Genomic DNA, 19,178 nt, shown 5'->3' with positions numbered 1-19,178 from the left:
CCTTCCTTCTCTTCTCTCTTCCCCTTCCTTCTCTCCTACTTCTACTACTTGGAAGGGGAGGAATCCTACTCCCGGTGGGAGTAGGACTCCCCAAGGTGCGCCATAGTAGAGGGCCGGCCCTCCCCCTCCTCCACTCCTTTATATACGGGGGAGGGGGGCACCCCATAGACACACAAGTTGATCATTGATCTCTCTTAGCCGTGTGTGGTGCCCCCCTCCATCATAATCCACCTCGGTCATATCGTAGCGGTGCTTAGGCGAAGCCCTGCATCGGTAACTTCATCAACACCGTCACCATGCCGTCGTGCTGACGAAGCTCTTCCCCGAAGCTCTACTGGATCGTGAGTTTGCGGGACATCACCGAGCTGAACGTGTGCTGAACGCGAAGGTGTCGTACGTTCGGTACTAAGGATCGGTCGATCGTGAAGACGTACGACTACATCAACCGCGTTGTCATAACGCTTCCGCTTACGGTCTACGAGGGTACGTAGACGACACTCTCCGCTCTCATTGCTATGCATCACCATGATCTTGCATGTGCGTTGGATTTTTTTTGAAATTACTACGTTCCCCAACAAAACAACCTTCGACACATGATGAAACAATACAATCCACTCTGGATTTTGAGGGACCGCCATAAAATTGTGACTCTTTTTGCCAAAAATCAATGCATATTGGTACAGAATATAACCGTGTGATGCACTAAAAAATAGTTTTTGTTGACACCCTATGAATCATTAAGATACACTGTTTTTATCCTTTTCATAGTTTTAAAAGAGCTTCATATTATTATTATTATTATTATTATTATTATTATTATTATTATTATTATTATTATTATTATTATTATTATTATTATTATTATTATTGAGGGGAAGAGTTTCATATTATTGATCAGGTTTTAAAGTTGAAATTATATTTTTTAAACATATCTTCAATATCGATTGGCCTTATTTTCAAAATCTCGTCACAACAAACCACATTGCCCAAATAAAGATATTATAAGTTTATAAACTATTAAGAGTGGTATCTCGGAGAGGGAATATCACAAAACATGGCATCATGGCATAAAGTGTACATCGACCTATTCATAGAAAATCTGCCACAACATATCGAGTAGCCGAGCTATAGTAAATGGGTCTATCTAGGTCTGGGTCGACTTAGACTTCGCGATGTCTAAGTCGACTGATGTCACCTAAGGCAGATAGGGCATTTTTTGTTTTTATGTTGTTTGTTTGTTTGTATATTTGGGCTGGACTGTTTGTTTCTTTGTCTTTGTATTTTCTTGATACGGAGAAGAAGTGCTCAACCAGACAAGTAAATAAAAAAACATTTTTCCGTCACCAGTATAGCTCATTGTTCAGTTCTTGTCTTTGTGTGCCACCTTGCTTCTCTTTTTCTTTTTCATTTTTGTAATTTCTTTCAAAAATACATTTTGTATATTAGGACAAAATTCATTCTTTAATGTAACAAAGAAACAAAATGAAAACAAGACAGCTAAATAGTGTGGCCTTGTTTTTCAAAAGAAAAGAATATTAAGTTGCATACAAAGACAAAGAATATTTGGAGGACATGCAAATGTGTGCATCTGACGTGGGTAGCATTGGTTTTTTAACAAATCAATAAAAAGAAGAAAAATACAAATTAGAAATACGAGGGAAAAAATAAAAGAAAAAAGAAAGTAGAAAAAAAGGAAAGATCAATAATAAACCCGCATAGCAGGCCACACCCAAGCCGGGTGTGTGGTTGCAAAAAAAAAATCAGTTGCAGCTAGGGGCGAGACTTGCAGTTGCAAGCCTACTGTCAGACATGCAACTCCAAGGGTGACACTTCCAGTTGGAAGCCTAGTGTAGTTGCATTAGGTTGCGACACTTGCAGTTGCAAACCCTAGTGTCGTACATGCAACTACACCCTCTCCTGATGCCCACTTACAAAACAAAAATGTCAGTTGCATTGGGTGTGTAGGCATACAGTTGCAAAAGGGCGACACTTGTAGTTGCAAGCCTAGTATCGGACATGCAACTCCCCCCTTCCTGTCGTTCCCTTACAAAACAAAAAAAATGGCTAGTAGGAGTCGAGTGTGTAGGCATGCAGTTGCAGTCGAGGGTGAAATTTGTAGTTGCAAGCATATTGTCGCACATGCAACTCCCCCCTCCCTTGCCGCTAACTTACAAAGAAAAGGTCAGTCGCGGCCGGGTGTGCAGGCATGCAGTTGCAATCGAGAGCAACACTTGAAGTTGCAAGCCTACTGTCATACATGCAATTATAGTCGAGAGCGACACTTGTAGTTGCAAGTCTATTGTCGGACAAGCAAACACAAGGCTAGTTGCAGTCGATAGGGGACATGTTGTTGCATTCGAGGGCCTCACTTGAAGTTGCAAACCTAGTACCATGTATGCGCCTCCCATCCCCTCTCCTGACACTCACTTACAAAACAAAAAAATTCACTTGCAGTCGGGTGTGGAGGCATGCAGTTGTAGTTGAGGACGACACTTGCGATTGCAAGCCATCTGTCGAACATGCAATTGTAATTGAGGGCGACACTTGTACTTGCAAGCGTATTGTCGGACATGCAATTCATCCTCTCTCGGACACGGAAACACAAGGCCAGTTGCAATTGATAGAGGACATGCAATTACAGTCGAGGGTGATACTTGCAGTTGCAAGCCTAGTATCGGACATGCAGCTACCCCGGCCCCTATCCCGCCACGCACTAACAAATAAAAAATGTCGGTTGCAGTCGGGTGTGTGTGCATGCAATTGTAGTCAGGTGCGTAGGCATGCAGTTCCAGCCGAGGGCGGCACTTGCAATTGCAAGGCTACTGTTGGAACCCCTCCCCCCCCCTTCTGTGCCAAAAACACAAGGCCAGTTGCAACCAGGAGGGGGAAATGCAGGTTGCAGTCGAGGGCGACGTTTGCAATTGCAAGCCTGGTATCGCACATGCGACTCCCCCTCCCTTTCCCACCATCCACTTAAAAAATAAATGTTAGTTGCCGGCCGGGTGCGCGAGCATGCAATTGCAGTCGGAGGTGACACTTGCAGTTGGATGCCTAATGACAGACATGCAATTTCCTTCTCTCGACAAAAGACTAATAAATTCTAGTCAATGGCGACACTTACAATTCTGCCTAATAGTAGGCATACAAGAAAAATGTTTTCAATGCAATAAAAAGAGAAAATATAAATAAATAAATAAGGAAAAAGGAATTTTTTAAAGCAAATAAAAAGAAGAAAATAAAAATGAAACAAGAAAATTGTAAAAAATACGAATGCAAAATAAAACCAATGTCACGAGGGCACCGATTTTTTGTTGTTAAAAATCACTTACAAAAATATAAAAAAAGTGTCAGGAGAGTAAAATAAAAATTCAAAAATAAAACCATAAAAATCCAGGCCATCAATCCATGCATAAAATAAATAAGGAGGAAAGACGTCACCAAAAAACTGGAAGCAAACTGATTGGACATGAGAGAAAAGACAAAAGAAATAAAAAAACTAACGTACAATCAAAAAGCAGCAACTAAGGTTCGTTTGCTATCGAATCGACTAAGACTTGACTAATTCTTGATTGACTGAGAATAACAAATTCACATAAAATAGATACTTTCCAAATTAGATATTTCCATCTTTACCTTTTTTTAGACTGGCATACTTAACACAAAGCCAAAGCTAAAAAACAACTAGAAAAAAATGCTATGAATGCTTGTTTTATACAAAAACCCGTGAGTGCACACACATCTCAAAAAAGAAAAATTCTGGTTCTCAAAAAACAAGACATGGATGCTGTACTGGAAAAACTACATCAAAAAACTATACAATAGGAATCTAATCTATCGACAACAACCACACATACGCACGTGGATTCTAGAAAACAAAAGATGAAATGCTCACAAAAGATGGTACTACAGTATATAATTTTTTCCTTTTTCTTGGGAAAGTATACAGTTCTTTTCCTAGTCAGGAATCTCTCTTACACATTGTAAAATTTGCAGGAAAAAAAGAAATGACACACCACCCAAAGCCCGCCACTCCCCTGCCCAGGCCAGCACACCGCCCAAAGCCAACAAAAAAAACAAGGAACGAAAGCAGCCCGCCCAGTTCATCCTCTACAGGGGCCAATTTACAATTAAAGGCATGTTACACGCATCTAAAAGCAGCAACAAATCTGACGGTTAAGGAGTCGACTGAGACTTCGCGAATTCTCAAACGAACCGCATATATAAACCCTTGAGCCAAAAGCAATATCTGAATGAAAGATATATTTTACCGATCTCAACAGCCAAATAATATTCACAATACCTCTTGGAACAAACATGTAAACCGACATGGTTACTTGGACTAACAGACTAAGGCTCAAAAGCAGTAGCTTTCAACAAGAGCTTAGTCTTCCGTCGCGTCGTCATACCATACGCCTCGGTCATATCAAGCTTATTTCCATTTCCGTCACCACGAAACCTCCAGTTGAAGTGATAGAGAAGGCTCGCGAGCGCAATCTCGATGTTTGACACACCAAACATCATACCGGGCACATCCTCCGGGGGAGGAATCTGAAGTCCGTCGCACCATAGTCCACCATCTAGCTCTCAAACCTCTCAGGCTTGAACTCTTCGGCGTCGGGCCAGCTCTTCTCGTCCCTGCCGATCGCCCGCACATTCGCAAACACGGTGGTGCCCGAAGGCACGTCGAAGCCCATGATCTTGCGATGTTGCGTGCACAATCTGGGGATGAGCAACGGCACCGGAGGGTGCAACCTGAAGGTCTCCTTGATCCATCTGGAGGTAGTGGAGCCGGCCGTCGATATCCGCCTCCGCCACCTTGGTCTTGCCTTGGAGCACCCGCCGCACTTCAGATTGCGCGATGGCCATTATCAGTGGGTTTCTGATAAGCTCTGACATGGCCCAGATCGTCGTTGTCGCCGTGGTTTCCGACCTCGCGGAAAAAACATCCTGATGATAAAAACTGCATCAATTTATGCTCTGCAGATGCGGGGCAAGAGATGATGCATGATAGCTAGAGCTCTTTACTGGTGGTGACTTACGAACAAGACGCCGCTGACATTTTCGTTTGTGAGGGTGATGCAACCCATCCCACCGTCTCTCTGGAACCGCAGCAGAGTGGTGAGGATGTCCTCCCTCTCATGGCCGGCGCTAGCTTCCTGGCTCTCCATCGCCATCTTGTGCTCATGGACCATGGCGTCCATGATGGACTGGATCCTCCCGTGCACCTCCCACGTCGCCCTAAGGGACCGGCTGCCGAGCACCCGTGCCAGGCGCGACGTCGGGAACAGGTCGGTCAGGTTGAACCCGGACATGAGGTCGATCGCCCGGTCCAGCTCCTCGAGGTACAGTGCCCTCTGCTGGCACCGGTCGCCGACAGAGACCCTCATGATGACGTCGTTCATCATGACCTTCACTCTCTCCCCTACATCGACGAGGCCGCCGGCGTCAGCGACGGAGCGCACCAGCCTCGCCGCCGCCTCCTCCCGGACAGGGCGGAACAAGCGGATGCGCCTCGGGCTGAGCAGCTCCACGGTGCAGAGCTTCCGGACGGCCTTCCAGTGCCGGCTGTCGTGGCGTGCGAAGGAGATGTTCTGGCCGCCGTTGGTGTACACGGGCCGGTTGGCGAAGGCGGCGTCATGGACCTTCATCACCTGCCTTGCCGCCTCCGCGGAGGAGAGCACGAGCGTCGGGACGTGGCCGAGGCGGAGGAGCATCACGGGGCCGTGCCGCTGGGAGAGACTGCGCATGCCCTGGTGCGGCAGGGCGCCGAGCAGGAAGTGCATGTGGCCGATCACCGGCAGCGCCCATGGGCCCGGAGGCAGGTTCAGCCGGCTACCAGAGGCTGACCTGAGCTTGAGGAGTACGGTGACGACAAGGACGCAGAGGAAAGTGTAGCACACGAGCTGGGTGTGGTTTCCATTTGAAGGTGCTCAAGATCCAAGATGCAAATTGCAATGCAACTAGTATATATATTGGACGACAACAAGTAAACCATATTTTGTTGGGGGCTTCTACGCATCGGCCTCCGCCGCCTCGCGAGCGCGTGCGCTGGTACCCATGATCGTACCACACCGAGGCATCGACTAACAGAAGATGTAACTCTTTTTGATTAATGGCATTTTTTATTAACTCATAATGCCACATCAAGAGATTTAAGTAGATCCAACTGAAATTAAACGAGAATACATGTTGGGCAGCTAAAATGAGATTAGGTCCACAACTGTTTTTTATCGAAATTGGTTATAAATTATGGTTATGGTTATACATCGCATCTAAAGCATGTTCCTGGAAGTACGAGGATTTGCACTACGTCAGCAGAGCAAAGTCAACCTTAACGATGATGCTACTGCTACACATAATTGCATAATTCAAAGTAAATATTCTTATGAATAGGGGTGGAGCGAGACGTTCTATATATGAAAAGGTAACGGAGACAAATTCAATGATGCTACACTATATCTAACAATAAAGGCCGCGTCTAGGGAGCAACCGGCTGCTCCCTAGCGCTTCAGAGCAGCCGGCCCAAATAGAAAAGTTTTAGTCTCTAATCCATAAAAGGAAATCATTTGCCTCCCTAATCATAGTATAAGAAAAAGGAGGCCGATAACGCCCACACGTGTGGGCGTTAAAGGGTCTGTCCACACGTTTTGTGTGGTGTCTAAAAGGATCAGCCCACACGCCTATGTGTGGGCAAAACAAATAATGCCCACACGCTTTTTTTTTCTCTCGGTCCCTCTCACACGCTTATGTGTGGGCAAAATAGATAACGCCCACACGCCCGTACGTCAGGCTTCCTACCTCACGGTCCCGCACGCCCTGTGTGACAATCAGCACGCGCCCCGCAGTTGCCATGTTTCGGACCCTGTTCCATGTTCGTTTAACTGCAGTTGCCATGTCGCTGAAGTACAGTTGCCATGTCGGACAACTACAGTTGCCATGGTTGCTCAACTGCAGTTGCCATCTCAGGGCAAGTGACAGATGCCATTTTTGGACAACTACAGCTGTTGCCATGTATGGTCTGGTTTACTACAGTTGTCATGATTTGAAAACTTTAGGGGTTGCCATCTACTAACACTAGGTAGTTGCCATGTATGGTCTGGTTTACTACAGTTGCCATGATTTGAAAACTTTAGGAGTTGCCACCTACTAACACTAGGCAGTTGCCATGTAGCGCTACAAAGAGACATGACAAAATAACATGTTCGGGTAAAGAGGGAGTTGCCATCTGCTTACAAGCACACTAGGGCAGTTGCCATGTACCCTGCAAAACACATGGCAACTGACATGTTTGGGGTAAAGAGAGAGTTGCCATCTGCTTACAAGCACATTAGGGCAGTTACCATGTACCCTGCAAAACACATGGCAACTGGCAGCTTTGGGCGTGGGAGAGGAGACATGCGTGTGAGCGAACTGATAAATGCCCATACACCAGCCCCTGTGCGCGAGCGAAAACTGACGTGTAGGCGAACTGCTAAACACCCACACACAAGTCCCTCCGTGTGGTGAAAACGGACGTTGGGCGACCGGATGAATGCCCACACACCAGCTCAGTCCTACATAGCACCACAAACATGCCAAAATTTATGCAACCACAAACGGACGTGGATCCATGCGTGTGGGCGAGATGCAAATGCCCACACGTGTGGGCGTTAGTATTTCCGAAGAAAAAAAATCTATATTAGAAAGAAAAAGTAGCATGTAAACAGAACAAAGTGCAAAAGCATATGTGAACAGGTGAATGTATTTAATTCAGATTTTAGAAAATTTAAGAAGTCATAACTTTTAAACCGCTCGTCGAATTAAGATCCGTTGAAAGGATATCTCGAATGGGTATGTTTCGACAAATTTTATCTTTGTGCAACTTAATTCCCGTTTGATGCAACTGTCTAGAAGTCAATGTGCAAGCACATGACAGTCGATGTGCAACTTTTGTTCTACTTGTAGACGTGCAGTTTTCACTCATGCAAACAGATGTGAAGCGTTTAATCCGGGTTTTTATTTTCTATATAAAGTCATAACTGAAAGAGCTAGTTATCGACTAGAGGGGGGGTGGGGTGAATAGGCGATTTTTATGGAAGTCTTCAAAACATGGGAGTTACGAACACAAACGATAGAAATGACACTATTCGTATGCAGCGAAAGGTAGAGTACATTAGACAAGCCGTAGTCAAGTATTCAATGAAGTGAAAGGACGAAGACTATCAACAGCTAGGCAGTATGGATCAAGATGGAAGATAGTATGAAACCAATCAGAACAAGTAGTCACACAGTGAAGTCAAACAGATAAAGCAAGCAGGCAATGACTTCATGAAGACAAACTGTAAGTAAAGAGAAGTGAGAGATAGAACCAGTAGCTTCGGGACGACAGAGGTTTGTTCGACCAGTTCCAGTTGCTGTGACAACTGTACGTCTGGTTAGGGAGGCTGAGATTCAACTCAGAAGACCGCGTCTTCACCTTATTCCCCTTGAGCTAAGGACACCTAGTCCCCACCCAATTACTCTGGTATGTCTTCAAGGTAGACTTCCAAACCTTCACATACTTCGTTCACCGGCAATCCACAATGACTCTTGGATGCTCAGAACGTGACGCCTAACCGGCCGGACGATTCACAGTCCTCAAGTGTAACAAGTCTTCAGATCACGCGGACAGAAAGAGTTCAGTGATGCCAAACAGTCTTTGAGCTCTGGGTGGTTTGGGCTTTGTCCTCGCAAGGAATCTCTCTTGAAAGCTTCAGCGGTGGGTTGCTCTCAAATGAGAAAAGCCGTGTACTAACTCTGAGCAGCCACCAGTTTATGATGCAAGGGGTGGGCTATTTATAGCCACTGGGCAACCCGGCCTGATTTGTCCGAAATGACCCTGGGTCACTAAGGAACTGACACGTATCACAACGGTCAGATTTCAAACACACGCGGCAGCTTGACTTGGGCTACAAGTAAAGCTGACTCATCCGACTCTGGATAAGATTTGCTCTCATTGTCTTCGCTCGAAGACATAGGATTTGGTTGAGCATCACTTCAGTCACTCTAACTTTGTTCACTTGGACCCCACTTACACTAGTAGAAAACGGAGCTTTAAAACCGGTTTGTAAGGGCCTTTAGTGCCGGTTATGGAACCGGCACTAAAGTGTGGGCACTAAAGGCCCCCCCCCTTTAGTACCGGTTCAGCACGAACCGGCGCTAAAGTGCCACCACGTGGCGTGAGCTCACGCCCTGGTATGGGGGACCTTTAGAACCGGTTGGTGTTACCAACCGGTACTAAAGGTTTTTCTTTAATTTTTTTCTGAAAATTTTGGAAAAAAAATTTGATTTTTTTTCGATTTTTAATTTTTCTGAATTATTTGATAATTTAGTCTCTAATCACCTCTCTTAACTGCTCAAGTGTGGATCACTCATTCCAAATCATCTAACTTCCCGACCGGTCACCCATCCCTCTCACTACTCCAGCCTGAGCATGCTTAACTTTCGGGTTCTATTCTCCTTCGTTTCCAAGTCTGCACTTGTTGTTTTCCTGACAATAGTAAGATGTTAATCCTATTAACCCTCAGGAGTTTAGCTTGAGCATGAAGTCACACATTTCACCGTTTGAGTTTGAAACTATTATTCTAAAAAGCAGTAATTATTTAGTAACGCTAATATTTCTTGAATAAGTTTGACCATAGTTTGACCACAGTTTGACCATAGTTTGACCATATTTGACCAAAATTCAAAAAATTGAAATAATTATTTAGTAACCACTAATATTCTTGAATAATTATGTAGTAACATTAATACTTCTTGAATAAGTAGTTTGACCAGATTTAACCAATTTTTTTTAGAAAAACTAAAATTTGACCATATCTTTTTTTCCTTTTGGAATTTGAGGATTCTAAAAAATTCCAAACAGGCCATAGGCGGTCTCCATCGGATGCAGATTTTCGTGCTGAATTTTTTGATATATTATACGTTTTTTCCGACATCATATGCAAAAGTTATAGCCGTTTTACATTTTCCCTACACTTTTTGCAAAACATGTCCAAATTTAAGTTTTCAAATTTTCCTAACTAGTAGATGTAGTAATATAACTACCTCTCAAAAGATTTTATTTTCTGAAATTTTTATCATTTTCTTTTGACTTTTTCAAAACTGAAATGGCGATACACGGGGGGGGGGGGGGGGGGTAGAGTTTGAAAATTGCCCTATAGTGCCGGTTTGTGTCTTCAACCGGGACTATAGGTTAAGACTCTGTAGTGCCGGTTGGTGACGCAAACCGGTACTATAGGTTAGACCTTTAGTATCGGTTTGTGTCACAAACCGTCACTAAAGGGGCTCGTGGGGCCCTGGCCTGACGCCAGCCTGCCACCACCCCTTTAGTACCGGTTCATGGCACAAACCGGTACTAAAGGTTCATTACGAACCGGCACTAATGCATAGCCATTCGAACCGGCACTATTGATCACATTAGTGCCGGTTTTTTTACAAACCGGCACTAATGTGCTTCACGTTTGACCCTTTTTCTACTAGTGTTAACAATGTGGTGGTTCCTATGACTCAACAAAGAAGAAAAGGAAACAACGAAACAACTAAGTCTTCGCGCTCCATAGTCTTCACTCGATGTCTTCTCATGTCATAGTCTTCAACGTGAATAGCTTTACAGACCACCATTGTCTTCAGTGTCTTCACACATTTTTAGGGGTCATCTCCGGTAGGTAAACCGAATCAATGAGGGACTACTACCTGTGTTATCCTGCAATTCTCACAAACACATTAGTCCCTCAACTAGGTTTGTCATCAATACTCCAAAACCAACTAGGGGTGGCACTAGATGCACTTACAATCTCCCCATTTTTGGTGATTGATGACAAACTGGTTGAAGTTTTCAACGGGGATAAAAGTATGTGAAATTGTAAAGGATTAAGATATTGTCTTCATAGGTGGCGAAAAGGCTCCCCCTGAAGATGTGCATATAAATGTTTTGCGTTGGAATGCAAATGCACATGGCAGGTTGTATTTGTGGAGATCCTCTTCACCATATGAAGACAATACATCATGCATGAACAGATATACAGGAATAATGACATGCATAATGAAAAATGGACGTCTGCGGAATGTCTTCATGCGGGATTTATCATCGCACATGTGAAGTTTATCATCGCATCACAGAATAGCAAACGACCATCAAGTTCAAGTGTTACAACTCAAAGAACCAAATGTATCAAAAGCGAGAGTTGTAAACACCAGGCAAAAGTATATCAACCACCCATATGGACCCGCTTGAAGACTATCAACATATGCTTCTCCCCCTTTTGTTAGTAAGGACCAAAAAGGTCTGAAGACATAGTCTCTACTCGTTCCCATGAGGAGTAGGTGAAACAGCAGGGTCGTTGTTGAGGTTTGGTGGTGCAGACAAACTTGATGCAGTGTCGATGCGCGTCAAAGTTGGAGGTGGTGAAGTAGCATCATCGGCGTCATCAAGGACTCTGGCATTAACAGTCGCCGCAGAGGAGGAGTACTCTGAATCTTCAAGTGACGGGGTTCGATGCAAGACAACATTCCAGGGAGGAGTGGTGTCGAACTTGCACTACAAAAAAAAGACACATCCGTGACATTTTGGGCCGAACGAAATTTTTTTCTGTCATACATATGACACTTCTATGACGATAATTGTGACAAAACCCGGTATCATCATAGATGTGGTGGGCTCCTACTTCTATGACAATAAATCATGAAAGAAAATGGGCTTTTCGTCCTGGGCGTGCCGGAGACGCAGCTGCATGACATTCTTTGGGCCGTCCATGATAGAAAAAACCATGGTAGAAGCGAGGGGGAGGAAAATTTCGGGGAGTTGCCGGTTACGGTGGGAGGTCGGGGACAGAGCGATGCGTATTTCTCTCGTACGTACGCGCGTGTGTGCGAGGCGTTGGCTCTAACTGAAGCCAAGCGAGGCGTTGGGCTCTAACTGAACCCGAGCGATTGCACTGCAGGCTACGCATTACTGAACCCGAGGGATCGATCGATTGCTGTTAACTGAACCCGATGGAGCGATTCCTTCGCTACTGCTGCTAACTGAAGCCAATCGATTGGATGAGCAGTGAGCATTGCGGGGGGAGGGGGGTTGGATGAACAGTGAGCGGTGGCGTTGCCTCTGGATGAACAAGAACCCGTGGTATGGAGGGCTGGATGAACAGTAGACGGTGGAGGGGTGGTTGAACAGGACCCCGTGGTGTGGAGGGCTGGATGAACAATAGACGGTGGAGGGGTGCCCATGGAGGGGTGGTTGAACAGTAGCCGATGGAGTGGCGCGCGGTGGAGGATGGATGAACAGGAGCCCGTGGAGGCTGGAGGAGGTCGACGGTAGCCCGTGGAGGTTGGAGGAGGTCGATGGTGGAGATGAACAGTATCCCATGGAGTCCCGTTTTGCGGTACGCCACACCCCTCCTCCCCCCCCCCGTTTCGACCGTAGCGCTCCAACACAAGTCCGTTTCGTCCGTTTTGCGGTACACCAAACCCCTCCCAATGAACAGGACCCCCGTTTTGACCGTAGCGCTCCAACACAAGTCTGTTTCGTCTGTTTTGCGGTACGCCACACCCCTCCCGATCAACATGACCCCCATTTCGACCGCAGGAGGTCCATTTCCTCTATTTTGCGGTACGCCAGGCCCCTCCCGATCAACAGGACCCCGTTTCGAACGTGGCCGGTCGAACACAAGGACGTTTCCTCCGTTGTGCGGTACGCCAGGCCTCGTTTCCATCGCCTGTTCCGTCCAAGCCCTTCCGATGAACATGACCACGCATTCCGCTCTGACCCAGCCGGTTGGCTCCCCATGAACACGACGACGACGCTGTTTCTCTGTTCCGACCCAGCCATGTACGTATGCGCGATAGACGTTAGAGACCCTGCCCATATGTACGTACGTGGCCGTATTTTCTTTCTTGCACCCTCGCCGCTATACGTACGTGTACATGCTACGTGCGCGCCTCTACATCCACCAGTATATATGTACGTACACGTTCGCGTCCAGAATGACAACGCTACGTACGCTTCGACCAGGTGGGTCCCGACTGTCAGGCACTTCCTTGCGTGCGACGATGTAGCTGGTGGGTCCCAGCAGTCACGGGGGCGAATCGTTTTTTTTTCGGACGCACTTCCTTGCCTGCGAAGATGTAATTGGTGTGTTCCAGCAGACAGGGGGAAACTTTTTTTCGCTAAATACGGTGGCCCGTCCGATGGGTCCCCACAGTCATGTGGAGGAATAATTATTTTGCGCGTAATAAGGAGACACTTCCTTGTTGCGGTCGTGGACCCAGCAGTCAGCCTCTCCACGTACAGTCCACGTCCGATGGAAGCCATTCCTTGACCATGTTGATCACGCCGCGCTGAGAGCACCAGGGCGGTGGACGACGGCGAGGTCTAGGAAGGGGACGACGCGGAGCCGGGGAAGTCGCGGCAGTGGATGCCCACGCGTAGAGGAGTATGAGGGTTCACTCGTTCGGCTGCGGTGTGAGGCTGCCGCCGCCGCAGAATAACATGGGGTGTGGGTGCGTAGAGGGATGGCCTGGCCAGCGGTGGGAGTAGTAGAGGGCGGTGAGGCCTCCGCGGCATCATAGCCGGCCACGGGCGGCAGGAGCAGGCGGCACGACCGACGCTGCTTTGGGCGGCTGGAGCAAGAAGACTAGAGGTTGAAGAAGCACTACGGCCGTTGGATGGACATCGTACGGTCACTGGATCTAGAATCGTTCATATATTGACTAAAGTTGACAAAGGCCTCGGTCCCAGTCAACTTAGTAGGCCCACAAGTCAGCCTCCCACCAAGGTTGGTCCCAGCTAGCAGGGGGGTATTCATTTTTTTGTGCGTATTAAGGAGGCACTTCCGGTGGGTCCGAGCGGACAGCGAGGGGGGGACGTTTTTTTCGCGAAATACGGTGGCCCGTCCTATGGGTCCCAGCAGTTAGGGGGAAACATTTTTTTCGCGAAATACTGGTGACCCGTCCGGTGGGTCCCTGCTGTCAGGTGGAGGAATAATTATTTTCTGCGTAATAAGGAGGCACTTCCTTGCGGCTGCCGTGGACCCAGCTGTCAGCCCTTCCGATGGAAGTCGATCATTGACCACATTGACCATGCCGCGCCGAGAGCACCACGACGGTGGACGACGGCGAGGCCTAGGAAGGGGACGACGGGGAGCCGGGGAAGACGCGGCAGTGGAAGCCCGCTCGGAGAGGAGTACGAGGGTTCACTGGTTCGGCTGCGGTGTGAGGCTGCCGTCGCCTGATACGTCTCCAACGTATCTATAATTTTTGATTTCTCCATGCTACTTTATCTATTGTTTTGGACTATAATGGGCTTTATTTTCCACTTTTATATTATTTTTGGGACTAACCTATTAACCGGAGGCCCAACCCAGAATTGCTGTTTTTTTGCCTATTTCAGTGTTTCGAAGAAACGGAATATCAAACGGAGTCCAAACGGAATGAAACCTTCGGAAACGTGATCTTCTCACCGAACGTGATCCAGGAGACTTGGACCCTACTCCAAGAAGTGCCAGAGGCGGTCACGAGGATGGAGGCGCGCCCTCCCCCCTGGGTGCACCCCCCTGCCTCGTGGGCCCCCTGACACTCCACCGACGTACTCCTTCCTCCTATATATACCTACGTACCCCCAACAGATCGGGGACAGAGCCAAAAACCTAATTCCACCTCCGCAACTTTCTGTATCCGCGAGATCCCATCTTGGGGCTTGTTCTGGAGCTCCGCTGGAGGGGGCATCTACCACGGAGGGCTTCTACATCATCACCATAGCCCCTCCGATGAAGTGTGAGTAGTTTACTTCAGACCTTTGGGTCCATAGTTAGTAGCTAGATGGCTTCTTCTCTCTTTTTGGATCTCAATACAATGTTCTCCCCCTCTCTCTGGAGATCTATTCGATGTAATCTTCTTTTTATGGTGTGTTTGTTGAGACCGATGAATTGTGGGTTTATGATCCAGCTTATCTATGGAAAATATTTGATTCTTCTTTGAATTATTTTATGTATGATTGAGTTATCTTTGCAAGTCTCTTCGAATTATCCGTTTGGTTTGGCCATCTAGATTGGTAGTTCTTGCAATGGGAGAAGTGCTTAGCTTTGGGTTCAATCTTGTGGTGACCTTACCCAGTGACAGAAAGGGTTGCAAGGCACGTATTGTATTGTTGCCATCGAGGATAACAAGATGGGGTATTTATCATATTGCATGAATTTATTCCTCTACATCATGTCATCTTGCTTAAGGCGTTACTCTATTTTTAACTTAATACTCTAGATGCATGCTGGATAGCGGTCGATGAGTGGAGTAATAGTAGTAGATGCAGAATCGTTTCAGTCTACTTGTAACGGACGTGATGCCTATATACATGATCATTCCCTGGATAACCTCATAACTATGCTCAATTCTGTCAATTGCTTAACAGTAATTTGTTCACCCATCGTAGAATACTTATGCTCTTGAGAGAAGCCACTAGTGAAACCTATGGCCCCCGGGTCTATTCTCATCATATCAATTTCCATCACTTTATTTACTTGCTTTTGCTTTTACTTTTTACTTTGCATCTTTATACCAAAAATACCAAAAATATTATCTCTATCAGATCTCACCCTCGTAAGTGACCGTGAAGGGATTGACAACCCCTAAGTGTTGGTTGCGAGTAGCTATCGTTTTGTGCAGGTACGAGGGACTTGCACGTGGTCTCCTACTAGATGGATACCTTGGTTCTCAAAAACTGAGGGAAATAATTATGCTACTGTGCTGCATCATCCTCTCCTCTTCGGGGAAATCCAACGCAAGCTCGAGATATAGCAAGAAGAATTTCTGGCGCCGTTGCCGGGGAGGCTTACGCAAAAGTCAACATACCAAGTACCCATCACAATCCCTATCTCTCGCATTACATTATTTGCCATTTTCCTCTCGCCCACTTCACCTTTGCCGTTTTATTCGCCCTCTCTTTCCCAATCTCCTCCTCTTTTTCCCTTTGCCTTTTATTTGCTCGTGTGTTAGTTTGCTTGTTCGTCGCGATGGCTCAAGATGCCACCAAATTGTGTGACTTCACCAATACCAATAATAATGATTTCCTTAGCACTCCGATTGCTCCTCTTGCCAATACCAAATCTTGTGAAATCAATACTGCTTTGTTGAATCTTGTTATGAAAGATCAATTCGCCGGCCTTCCTAGCGAAGATGTCACTACTCATCTGAATGGCTTAGTTGATTTATGTGATATGCAAAAGAAAAAGGATGTCGATAATGATGTCGTTAAATTGAAGCTATTTCCTTTTTCGCTTAGAGATCGTGCTAAAGCGTGGTTTTCATCTTTGCCTAAAAATAGTATTGATTCTTGGAACAAGTGCAAAGATGATTGTATCTCTAAGTATTTTCCTCCCGCTAAGATTATCTCTATTAGGAACGATATTATGAATTTTAAGCAACTTGATCATGAACATGTTGCACTAGCTTGGGAGAGAATGAAATTAATGCTACGTAATTGTCCTACTCATGGTTTGAACTTATGGATGATTATTCAAAAAAATTATGCTGGATTGAATTTTGCTTCTAGAAATCTTTTAGATTCGGCCGCGGGAGGCACTTTTATGGAAATCACTTTACGAGATGCTACTAAACTCCTAGATAATATTATGGTTAATTATTCTCAATGGCATACTGAAAGATCTACTAATAAAAAAGTGCATGCTATAGAAGAAATCAATATTTTGAGTGGAAAGATGGATGAACTTATGAATTTATTTGCTAAGAGTGTTTCTTCTGATCCCAATAATATGCCTTTATCTACCTTGATTGAGAATAATAATGAATCTATGGATGTGAATTTTGTTGGTAGGAATAGTTTTGGAAACAACGCGTATAGAGGGAATTTTAATCCAAGGCCTTATCCTAGTAATCCTTCTAATAATTATGGAAATTCCTACAACAACTCTTATGGAAATTTTAATAATATGCCCTCTGAATTTGAGAGTAGTGTTAGAGAGTTTATGAATTCATAAAAGAATTTTAATGCTTTGCGTGAAGAGAAATTACTTAAAGTTGATGATTTGGCTAGGAACGTTGATAGAATTTCTCTTGATGTTGATTCTTTAAAGCTTAGATCTATTCCTCTTAAGCATGATATCAATGAGTCTCTCAAAGCTATGAGAATTTCCATTGATGAGTGCAAAGAAAGAACCGCTAGGATGCGTGCTTCCAAAGATGCCTTTATTAAAGCGTGTTCTTCTAATTCCTATGAAAATCAAGATGAAGATCTAAAAGTTATTGATGTGTCCCCTATTAAATCTTTGTTTTGCAATATGAATCTTGATCAAACTGAAAATGATCTTCCTTTACCTAGAAGGTGTTCTAAGAATTTGGAGTTTTTAGATCTTAATGATGAAATTGATAAAAGTGGGATTGAAAGAAATAGAAATCTAGATGTTGCTAAACCCACTATATTGGATCTCAAGGAATTTAATTATGAAAATTGCTCTTTAATTGATTGTATTTCCTTGTTGCAATCCGTGCTAAATTCTCCTCATGCTTATAGTCAAAATAAGGATTTTATCGAACACATTGTTGATGCCTTGATGCAATCTTATCAAGAAAAGCTTGAGTTGAAAATTTCTATCCCTAGGAAACTCCAGGTGAGTGGGAACCTACTATTAAAATTAAAATTAAAAATTATGAGTTTCATGCTTTGTGTGATTTGGGTGCTAGTGTCTCTACTATTCCCAAAACTTTGTGTGATTTGCTAGATTTCCGTGATTTTGATGATTGCTCTCTAAACTTGCATCTTGCGGATTCCACTATTAAAAAGCCTATGGGAAGAATTAATGATGTTCTTATTGTTGCAAATAGGAATTATGTGCCCATAGATTTTATCGTTCTTGATATAGATTGCAATCCTTCATGTCCTATTATTCTTGGTAGACCTTTCCTTAGAACGATTGGTGCAATTATTGATATGAAGGAAGGAAATATTAGATTCCAATTCCCTTTAAAGAAAGGCATGGAACACTTTCCTAGAAATAAAATAAAATTACCATATGAATCTATCATGAGAGCCACTTATGGATTGCCTACCAAAGATGGAAATACCTAGATCTATCCTTGCTTTTATGCCTAGCTAGGGGCGTTAAACGATAGCGCTTGTTGGGAGGCAACCCAAGTTTATTTTGTGTTTTTTGTTTTTGGTTCTCTTTAGGAATAAATAATCCATATAGCCTCTGTTTAGATGTGTTTTTATCTTTTAATTAGTGTTTGTGCCAAGTTGGACCTATTGGATCTTCTTGGATGATAGTTATTTGATCTTGCTGTATTTTCCAGAATCTTTGTGCTCAGTGCCCGAATTGTTAAAAATCAGCAGAACGTGATAAATTACTGATTCTAATTTCTGATGATCAATAAACAAATTGTACAGGTCTTCTAATTTTGGTAGAATTTTTTGGGTTTCAAAGTTTGCGTTAGTTACAGATTACTACAGACTGTTCTGTTTTTGACAGATTCTGTTTTGCGTGTGTTGTTTGCTTATTTTGATGCATCTATGGCTAATAAATTAGTTTATAAACCATAGAAAAGTTGGAATACGGTAGGTTTAACACCAATATAAATAAATAATGAGTTCATTACAGTACCTTAAAGTAGTCTTTTGTTTTCTTTCTCTAACGGAGCTCACGAGATTTCTATTGAGTTTTGTGTTGTGAAGTTTTCAAGTTTTGGGTGAATTCTTTTGATGGATTATGGAACAAGGAGTGGCAAGAGCTTAAGATTGGGGAGGCCCATGGCACCCCCAAGGTAATCCAAGGACACCAAAAAGTCAAAGCTTGGGGATGCCCCGGAAGGCATCCCCTCTTTCGTCCACTTCCATCGGTAATTTACTTGGAGCTATATTTTTATTCACCAACATGATATGTGTTTTGCTTGGAGCGTCTTGTATTATTTGAGTCTTTGCTTGTTAGTTTACCACAATCATCCTTTCTGTACACACCTTTTGAGAGAGCCTTATATGAATTGGAATTTGATAGAATACTCTATGTGCTTCACTTATATCTTTTGAGCTTGATAGTTTGCTCATAGTGCTTTACTTATATCTTTTTGAGCGTGATAATTTTTGCTCTAGTGCTTCACTTAGATCTTTAAGGGCACGGTGGTGAATTTGTTTTAAAGGAACTTGATCTCTCATGATTCAC

The 19,178-nt window shown here is 44.5% G+C and overlaps 1 pseudogene; it reads right to left on the bottom strand.

Annotated features, from left to right (window-relative positions):
• Window positions 1-4,347: 4,347 nt before the first annotated feature.
• LOC123158436 (zealexin A1 synthase-like) lies at window positions 4,348-6,852 on the bottom strand (annotated as a pseudogene).
• Between the last annotated feature and the right edge of the window lie 12,326 nt (window positions 6,853-19,178).

Source organism: Triticum aestivum, chromosome 7B (assembly GCF_018294505.1).
Source record: "Triticum aestivum cultivar Chinese Spring chromosome 7B, IWGSC CS RefSeq v2.1, whole genome shotgun sequence".
NCBI lineage: Eukaryota > Viridiplantae > Streptophyta > Magnoliopsida > Poales > Poaceae > Triticum > Triticum aestivum.
This window is presented reverse-complemented; position numbering and strand designations above follow the sequence as displayed.